The sequence below is a fragment of the Rhinoraja longicauda genome, chromosome 29 (assembly GCF_053455715.1).
Source record: "Rhinoraja longicauda isolate Sanriku21f chromosome 29, sRhiLon1.1, whole genome shotgun sequence".
NCBI lineage: Eukaryota > Metazoa > Chordata > Chondrichthyes > Rajiformes > Arhynchobatidae > Rhinoraja > Rhinoraja longicauda.
In genome coordinates this window covers 465895-474970 of record NC_135981.1, presented here as the reverse complement: position 1 = coordinate 474970, position 9076 = coordinate 465895, and the positions used below count along the sequence as shown (strand labels likewise).

The 9076-nt window shown below is 53.5% G+C and overlaps 1 pseudogene; it reads right to left on the bottom strand.

Moving 5' to 3' along the window:
* Positions 1–653: 653 nt before the first annotated feature.
* Positions 654–9076, bottom strand: part of LOC144607525 (uncharacterized) — a 10272-nt pseudogene continuing 1849 nt past the window's right edge.

Genomic DNA, 9076 nt, shown 5'->3' with positions numbered 1-9076 from the left:
AGAGTGCAACAGAATGTACCGCACAACAACTTTTATTTATATTTTTACAATAAATGTCAGACAATCTGCAAGTAGGCGTGGAAATTCAGCATCAGCAGCCTCACATATAGTGTAATAGGGCAATATGTTTCACAGGGAGTAATGGTACAGACATGAGCTGTGGCACTAAAACAACCATGCTGATCGGTGACACTTTAGTAAGCAAGGTGCCATTTTAGCTTCCTCAGCCTAGCTGTAACAGGGTTAAAGTTTGACCTGTTCACTTGCAACTGTGTTTTTAAATGGAAAGACCAGGCTGCTGCTGCTTAGCACCAATCAAGCATATGCATCACAGCACAAGGGGGGGGGGGGGGGGAGGGTGGAGGCTGCAGAAGCTCCTGTCCAAAGATTATTTGGGGGGAAATTGGAAGGAGCAAGAGGCTCCTACCTCTTCCTGATCACCTCACTGTGAGGAGGAGCTATCGGCTCAATGCTTATTCACATCATGCAGACGGTGCTGGATAAAGCCTGGAGCCTGGGATTGAGCTCAGCACAGTGGGGAACATTGATTCACCTGTTTTTCTTCTGTTTAATAATAATGACAAGTCTCCAACAAACACAAGAAGAGCTGGTTGAGAGGATGTGGCAGTGAAGCTGGTGCCGAGCTCTGGGTGTTAGTGGCGGCCTTCATTAGCGGTGTAATGGTGGGACTGCTTCCAGCCACGTGGGGTGCAGATTGCCTGTTGCTGGGGCTCCCACGAGCCATCCTTGTATAGACAGAAACAAACCGATACCCCATCCAGTTCCACCCTCACTCCAGCGGGAATAATCGTGTTCCCGGCAAAGCAGTTGGGCCCTACAAGAATAGAACAGACTCTTAGACAGGATCTGTAGAAATAAAAGCTTATCACACAACAAGTGGGAGGACATATTGCCTCTTGAACTTGTTATTTAATCAGAACATGGCTGACCTAGACTTTACCTGCATTTATCCATCTTTATCCCATGGTATCCTTAACCAACAAAAATCAATCTTGCAAACACTGATCTCAGAAACCTTTGGCTTTGAGAGAGATTTCGAAGCTTTCACCACTTTTAATGTGAAGCAATACTTCCCCATTTCATTCCTGCATACCTGAGCTGCAAAGGATCCTTGTCTGGACCCTCCGAGAGGATTTGTCAACCTTATTCAATCCTTAAACAGGTATTCTTCAATTTAGAATTGTTTTCTCCAACACCACTGATGCTTCAGGATATCTAACTTTGATTTCCAAAGTTATAACAATCAGTACATTATCCCCATTACAGAGCCCATCAAAATTCCCATTTTAATTTTTGATTTCCTTCATGAACTGTTTCACAGAAATGCATTTCTTTTCGTAAATCAAGGAATTGTAAATTCCATGATTCGACTATCTTTTCAGTCTTCTGAGTTCAAGGGAAGTTTATGACCTCATAATTTAAACCATAAGAGAGCACAAAGGTCAGATATCCAGGAGCGACAGGGTGGAATTGAATGTTGAGGGGTAGGAGCAGGTCTACAGTGGACAACAGCACAGGGGGTGGGGGTAGGAGCAGGTCTACAGTGGACAACAGCACAGGGGGTGGGGGTAGGAGCAGGTCTACAGTGGACAACAGCACGGGGTGGGGGTAGGAGCAGGTCTACAGTGGACAACAGCACAGGGGGTGGGGGTAGGAGCAGGTCTACAGTGGACAACAGCACAGGGGGTGGGGGTAGGAGCAGGTCTACAGTGGACAACAGCACAGGGGGTGGGGGTAGGAGCAGGTCTACAGTGGACAACAGCACAGGGGGTGGGGGTAGGAGCAGGTCTACAGTGGACAACAGCACAGGGGGTGGGGGTAGAGTGGGATACTGAGCTGAAATAAGCAAAGATTTGAAAACAAGTTGAGAATTTTGCAGAACTGTTGCAAGAGACCACTGGAGATCAGACTCTGTGATGGTGGAGAGAGTGTTATTTACATTGGAGTCAGGAACTCAAAATGCCCAGAGATCATCGTGGGGAGCTCGGGAAATGTGGACTCCTTCCTGCTAAAGAGCCTTTGACTCCACACTTACGCTTACCCTGGCTGCAGACAGGACAACACTGGTTGGGTTCATAGGAAGGATTGACACTGTGGACAGGAGCACATTCTGCAGTCAGACAGTACACCTCGCTGTCAAATTCACATCGGCACCTCTCGCAGGGAGAAGGCTGCAGGGAAATGGCACAGATCAGAACATGATCAATTAAACCTGTCATCTTCAAGCAACAGCCGTTTGGATTGATGAGCACCAACATCACTTGCAAAAGATGGATTTATTCAAAGATGACGGCCATTCCTGCCGTGTGTTTATCTTGGAATCCACAAAAACCCATCAACGCCATTCCCTGGAGAAGAGTTCCTGTTTAACAGAGAAAAAAAACAAAGTGCTGTAGTTAATGGAGATGTCACAGTGGAGGTGTGGGACATCCTAGAGTGTATTGAAGGTAGATAAATCCCTGGGCCTGCTCAGATATATCGGAGGACGCTGGGGGAAGAAATCGCAGGAGCCCTGGCTGAAATATATAAATCATTGTTACACGTAATTGCAGTGCCAGATGACTGAAGGATGTCTGATGTTATGTCTCTATTAAGAAGGGCTGCCAGGAAAAGCCAAGGAACTATAGATGAGAGATCAATGTCTGGTAGATAAACAGAAAATGCTGGAGTATTAAAATGCTATGGTAGGTAAGTTACTAGAGAAGATTCTGAGGCATTGTGCAGAGTAAGATGGGTATCAAAAATCACAACAAGATCTTGATCATCTGGGCCAGTGGGCTGATGAAAAGTTAATGGAGTTTAATGCAGACAGGTGCGAGGGGTTGCATTTTGGTAGGTCAGCCAGCACCCCTTCACAGTGAATAGTAGTGCCTGGGGAGTGTTGTACAGCAGAGGGATTACAGGGATTTTATTCCCTAAAAGTAGCATCACAGTTAGGATAGTCAAGAAGGTTTTTGGTACATTGGCCTTTCATCAGTTTGGGTATTGAGTACAGAAGATGGGACGTTAGATTACAGCTTAACAAGATGTTGGCGAGGTTACACTTGGAAGTACTATGTTCAGTGTTGGACATCCTGCTCTAGAAGGATGTCATTAACTGGATAAAGTGCAGAGAATATTTACAGTTATTGCCAGACTTGGGCTGAGCTGTGAGGAGAGGTTGTGCAAGTTAAGACTTTAATCCTAGGAGCGCAGGAGGCTGAGTTGTGATCTTATAGAGATGTATAAAATCATGAGGGTAGATAGGGTGAATGCAGTCTTTTACCCAGGGTAGGGGAATTAAAAATAAGGACATATATTTAAGATGAGAGGGGAAAGATTCAATATAAGCCTAAGGGGCAACATTTTCACTCAGGCTGTAGTGGGTATATGAAACGAGCTTGCCAGTTGAAGAATGTACTGTAACAGCAAAGGCACATGGATAAGAAAGGTTAGGAGGATTATGGGTCAAGCGTGGCAAATAGGACTAGCTTAGATGAGGCATCTTGGGTGGCATTGTTTCACATCAAGGCCCTGAAGATGGATTGTAGTAGGGGAAGAGGGGAGAGAGCTGGGGCTGGCAAACGATAGATAGTTGGACAAAGGTCAGAGATGAAAAGACAAAAATGGTGAGATAATAGAAGAGGTGTGAAGACAGGAAAGAATATCACTGAAGGAGAGAGGTAAAGAGAAATTAGGAGGGTTGTGTTTATCTAAAATTAGATAATGTTCATACCGTTGGGTTGTACGTTACCTAAGTGGAATATGAGGTACTGTTCCACCATTCTGCATGTGGTCTCACTATGGAGGATGCCCAGGACAGAAAGGTCATGTGAGATTGGGGAGAGGAGTTAAAATTGTTAGCAACCGGGAGATCCAACAAGCCTTGGCAGACTGAGCGCAAGTGTTCAGCAAAACATTCGCCGAATCTAGGTTTGGTCTCACCGGTCTCACATTAGGAATACCAGATGCAGTAGTTGAGGTTGGAGGAGGTCCATGTGGACCTTTGTCTCACCTGAATGGACCGCTGGGATCCCGAGATGGTGGTGAGGGAGAAGGGATCGTGAAGGTGCATTGAATGGCGGTGCTGGCTCGAAGGGCTGAATGGCCTACTCCTGCACCTATTGTCTATTGTCTATCTCCTGTCAAAACTCCATTTGGATGTACATGGATATGCAGAGAATGGATGGGATAAAGACCATTTGCTGGCATTATGTTTGGCTCAGACATTGTTGGCTGTCGGGCCTGTTCCTGTGTTGTACCTCCTGTGGTTGCAGGACAAAGTGCCTGAGGAAAGGTGTTTGGATGCGAATCTGTGTGAACCAAGGTGCTTCAGAGGAAAGGGATAGGGATGGGAAGATGTGACTGGATCTCCTTGAAGGTGATGTGTTGGATGCGGAGGCTGGTGGGGTGAAAAGTGAGGACTGGGAGATTCTACCCTTGTTCCATCTTGGAGGGAGAGGAAGTGAGAACAGAACTGCAGGACAGAGGAGACGTGGGTGAGCGGCTCCATCTATGAGTCGGGTGGAAACCGCGTTTTATAAGAAAGAGACATCTCAGATGTCCTAGAATGGAAAACCTGGGGCCCACCCCCTGCCCAGGTGCCTTCCCCTGCAACCATAGAAGATGCAACACCTGTCCCTATACCTCCTCCCCCGACTCTGCCCAGGGACCCCGACAGTTCTTTCAGGTTCGGCAGAGGTTCACTTGCATCGTCTGCTTTATCCGTTGTTCAAGATGTGGACTCTTATACATCGGTGAGACCAAACGCAGACTGGGCGATTGTTTCGCTGAACACCTTTACTCAATCCGCCTTGACCTACCTGATCTCCTGGTAGCTAAGCACTTCAATTCTCCTTCCCATTCCCACACTGACCTTTCTGCCCGAGGTCTCCTCCATTGTCAGAGGGAAGCTAAACGCAAATTGGAGGAACAGCATCTCATATTTCACTTGGGCAGCTTACAGCCCAATGGTATGAATATTGATTTCTCTCACTTCAGGTAACCCCAGCATTCCCTCTCTCTCTATCCCTCCCCCACCCAAGTCGCACCAGCTTCTCGTTCCCACCAACAAACAGCTGACAAATGGCCTGTTTCCTTTATCATCGTGACTTTTTTTGCATCTTTCATTCATTGTTCTTTATTTCTCGACATCGTCTTTATCTCTCGTTTCTCTCTCCTCTGACTCGTCTGAAGAAGTGTCTCGACCAGAAACGTCACCCATTCCTTCTCTCGGGAGATGCTGCCCGACCTGCTGAGTTACTCCAGCATTTTGATCTTCCGTTTAAACCTGCACCTGCAGTTCCTTCCCACACGAGATACAACACAACGATATTTGTCCCAGGAGGCAAATCATCACGTTTACTCTCCACTGCTTTTGCTTTTACCGTTGACCTTCGTAAACCTGGATCCTCAACTCACGGGTGACCTTATCGCCCGTCGCGGGTCGTCCGGAGCGGAGTGTCCGGAGCGGAGTGTCCGGAGCGGAATGTCCGGAGCGGAGTGACCGGAGCGGAGTGTCCGGAGCGGAGTGTCCGGAGCGGAATGTCCGGAGCGGAATGTCCGGAGCGGAGTGTCCGGAGCGGAGTGTCCGGAGCGGAGTGTCCGGAGCGGAGTGTCCGGAGCGGAGTGTCCGGAGCGGAGTGTCCGGAGCGGAGTGTCCGGAGCGGAGTGACGGGAGCGGAGTGTCCGGAGCGGATCGCCCGTCCCGGAGCGGAGTGACCGGAGCGGAGTGACCGGAGCGCCCGCGGACAGGAGCCAAGGTGCAGCCCGAGGGTTGCAGCAATAACCTTCGCCTGATGCAGAGTGATGTGAGTTTTTCCTCTCACTCACCTAACCCTAACCCTGACCCTAACCCTGACCCTAACCCTGACCCTGACCCTGACCCTAACCCTGACCCTGACCCTAACCCTGACCCTGACCCTGACCCTAACCCTGACCCTAACCCTAACCCTGACCCTAACCCTAACCCTGACCCTAACCCTGACCCTGACCCTGACCCTAACCCTGACCCTGACCCTAACCCTGACCCTGACCCTAACCCTGACCCTAACCCTAACCCTGACCCTAACCCTGACCCTGACCCTAACCCTGACCCTGACCCTGACCCTGACCCTGACCCTAACCCTGACCCTAACCCTAACCCTAACCCTGACCCTGACCCTAACCCTAACCTCGTCACCTCGCGGCCCGGGTTGTTCTCGACTGTTCGCCCGCAGTCAAACGCTTGTTTCTTTGCCCAGAATTGTACCTTTCTCACGTTTTGATCAGTTTGTTACAAATATCCGACAGCGAGTAAATAAAGCACCTTCCCCGCGGCTTCTGGGCACCGACCTCGTGTGAATAATCTGTCTCTAATTCGCCAAATTAATGTCACCCAAAGCTCACTCTTCGCGCTCGACAATCTCACCTTTAAACTATTTTTGACCCAGAATTATTTACATTCTCAGGTGTCAATTCAACAAATGGTTTTGAAGAGGGTGAGACAAACATTCCCGCTGCCAATTGTTTACCCGCACCTCGTCTCCGTGACTGTTGCAACAGTTTAAAGCCGTGACATTCACCTCGCCTGGAAAACAACAACAAGGCAGGAAGGAACTGCAGGTGCTGGTTTACTCCGAGGATAGACGTAAAAGTGCTGGAGTAACTCAGCGGGTCGGGCAGCATCTCCGGGGAGGAGGAATGGGTGACGTTTCGGGTCTGAAGAAGGGTCTCGATCTGAGACGTCGCCCATTCCTTCTCCCCACAGATGCTGCCTGACCCGCTGAGTTACTCCAGCACTCTGTGTCTTGTCTGCGGTTCCAGCAGCATCTGCAGTTGGTTCCGGCCGCTCCGGGCGGGTTGTGGAGGACGGAGACTTACCCAGAAGTGCTGCTGGAGCCGGTAGGTTTCATCCCCGTAGTTGCACGAGTTGTGGACCCGCAGACAGCGCGGGCAACCGGAGCGGTAAATGAGGCGGGCGCAAGGTGGGTGCAGCCGTGGGCAACGTGGGGGCGGCCGTGGGCAAGGTGGGGGCAGCCGTGGGCAAGGTGGGGGCAGCCGTGGGCAAGGTGGGGGCAGCCGTGGGCAGCGTGGGGGCAGCCGTGGGGGCAGCCGTGGGTAACGTGGGGGCAGCCGTGGGCAAGGTGGGGGCAGCCGTGGGTAACGTGGGGGCAGCCGTGGGTAACGTGGGGCAGCCGTGGGGGCAGCCGTGGGTAACGTGGGGGCAGCCGTGGGGGCAGCCGTGAGCAAGGTGGGGGCAGCCGTGGGCAGCGAGGCCCCAGCGCGGACACACACACACGGACAAGCCCCGACACTCGGGTAGAAGCGCTCGCCCACAATCAAACACAAAGCCCTTGCCGCGGTAGTCGGGCACCACGTAGTCAACCTCCTTCCTCAGCGCCCGGGTGGTGGGCAGAGTGAGCAGTAACGTGAGACCCAGAGCGGAGACCCTCACCCTCACCCCCACCCCCCCCGGCCATCGCCCCCACCCCCCCCCCCGGCCATCACCCCCACCCCCCCGGCCATAACCCCACCCCCCCGGCCATCGCCCCCACCACCCCCGGCCATCGCCCCCACCCCACCGGCCATCACCCCCACCCCCCCCGGCCATCCCCTCGCCGCCACTGCCCGCGGCCGTAGACGCCTTATAGCCGCGGTCTGGCCCAACGCTGTGGGCGACAGCGCTGCCCAGTCCAGTCCAGTCCGCAAATAGACCGACGCAGATGCCGCCCCAGCGGGCGGAGCTCGGCAATAATCCCCGGCACAGCGGGCAGATTGAGCCGCTCTCCCCCTCCCCGCCACCTCCCCGTCCGTCCACTCGGCCCCTCGCCTCGGGAGCGGCCCCACAGATGACCAATGACCAGCAGTTTAAAATTGAGAATAAAACGCAAAAGAGATTAAAAATGTAGTGAGATTTATTAACCAGTGTGATGGAGACACGTTCTCAGAACTCGGGGAAGATGCTGCCAGTGCCAGCGTTCCTCTGGCGCCAGAGATGGCCAGTGGACAGCGCTACCATGGCGCCGGAGATGGCCAGTGGACAGCACTACCCTGGCGCCAGAGATGACCAGTGGTCACCGGTCCTCTGGCGCCAGAGATAGCCAGTGGACAGCGCAACCCTGGCGCCCGAGATGGCCAGTGGACACCGGTCCTCTGGCGCCAGTGGCTACCTCTGGCCAGGGCCACACTGGCCGCTGGCCCCGCCGCCCGGGAACCAAGAGCCTCCTCACCTAAACATTCACAGCAAACTCTAGAAAAGATACTTCTGTCAAACATATAAAAGTATTTCCCAAATCAAATATACAAAAGTTAAAAACTCACGGACTCAGCATTCAGATGTGGGGGGGGGGGGGAGGGGCAGGGGGGAGGGGCAGGGGGTTGGGTGATGGGAAGAAAGGGGGTGGGGAGGCCGGTGAATTGGATGGTGGTGGGGGAGGGGAGTGGGCGTGGGGGGAGGGGAGTGGGCATGGGGGGGGGAGTGGGGGGGAGGGAGTGGGGGGGAGGGGAGTGGGGAGTGGGCATGGGGGGGGGAGTGGAGTGGGCGTTGGGGGGAGGGGAGTGGGCGTGGGGGAGGGGGGAGGGGAGTGGGGGGGAGGGGAGTGGGCGTGGGGGGGAGGGGAGTGGGGGGGAGGGGAGTGGGGGGGAGGGGAGTGGGCGGTGGGGGGGAGGGGAGTGGGCGTTGGGGGGAGGGGAGTGGGGGGGAGGGGAGTGGGCGTTGGGGGGGAGGAGGGTCGGCGTGGGAGAGGGGGGCAGGGACGCGCCTGTCCAGTGGGGAGCGGGCTGACCGCTGAAGTTGACCTCAGGACCAGCTGCTCCTCGGCAACCAGGTGACGGACGCCATGATTGGCTGAGCAGCATCGTGGAAGCTCCAGGATTGGATCGTCGCTGGGATCCAGTGGGTCCGTATTCTCCACTGGATCCAGTGGGACCGTAATTCTCCACTGGGTCCGTATTCTTTACTGGATCCAGTGGGTCCGTATTCTCCACTGGATCCAGTGTGGGTGCGGCAGGGTAACTGAGGCCATTCCTCCCTCTACACGCTGCTGGTCTCAGACAGGCCCAGGTACTCGGGGTTCTCAGCGGCAGCGACGCGGAC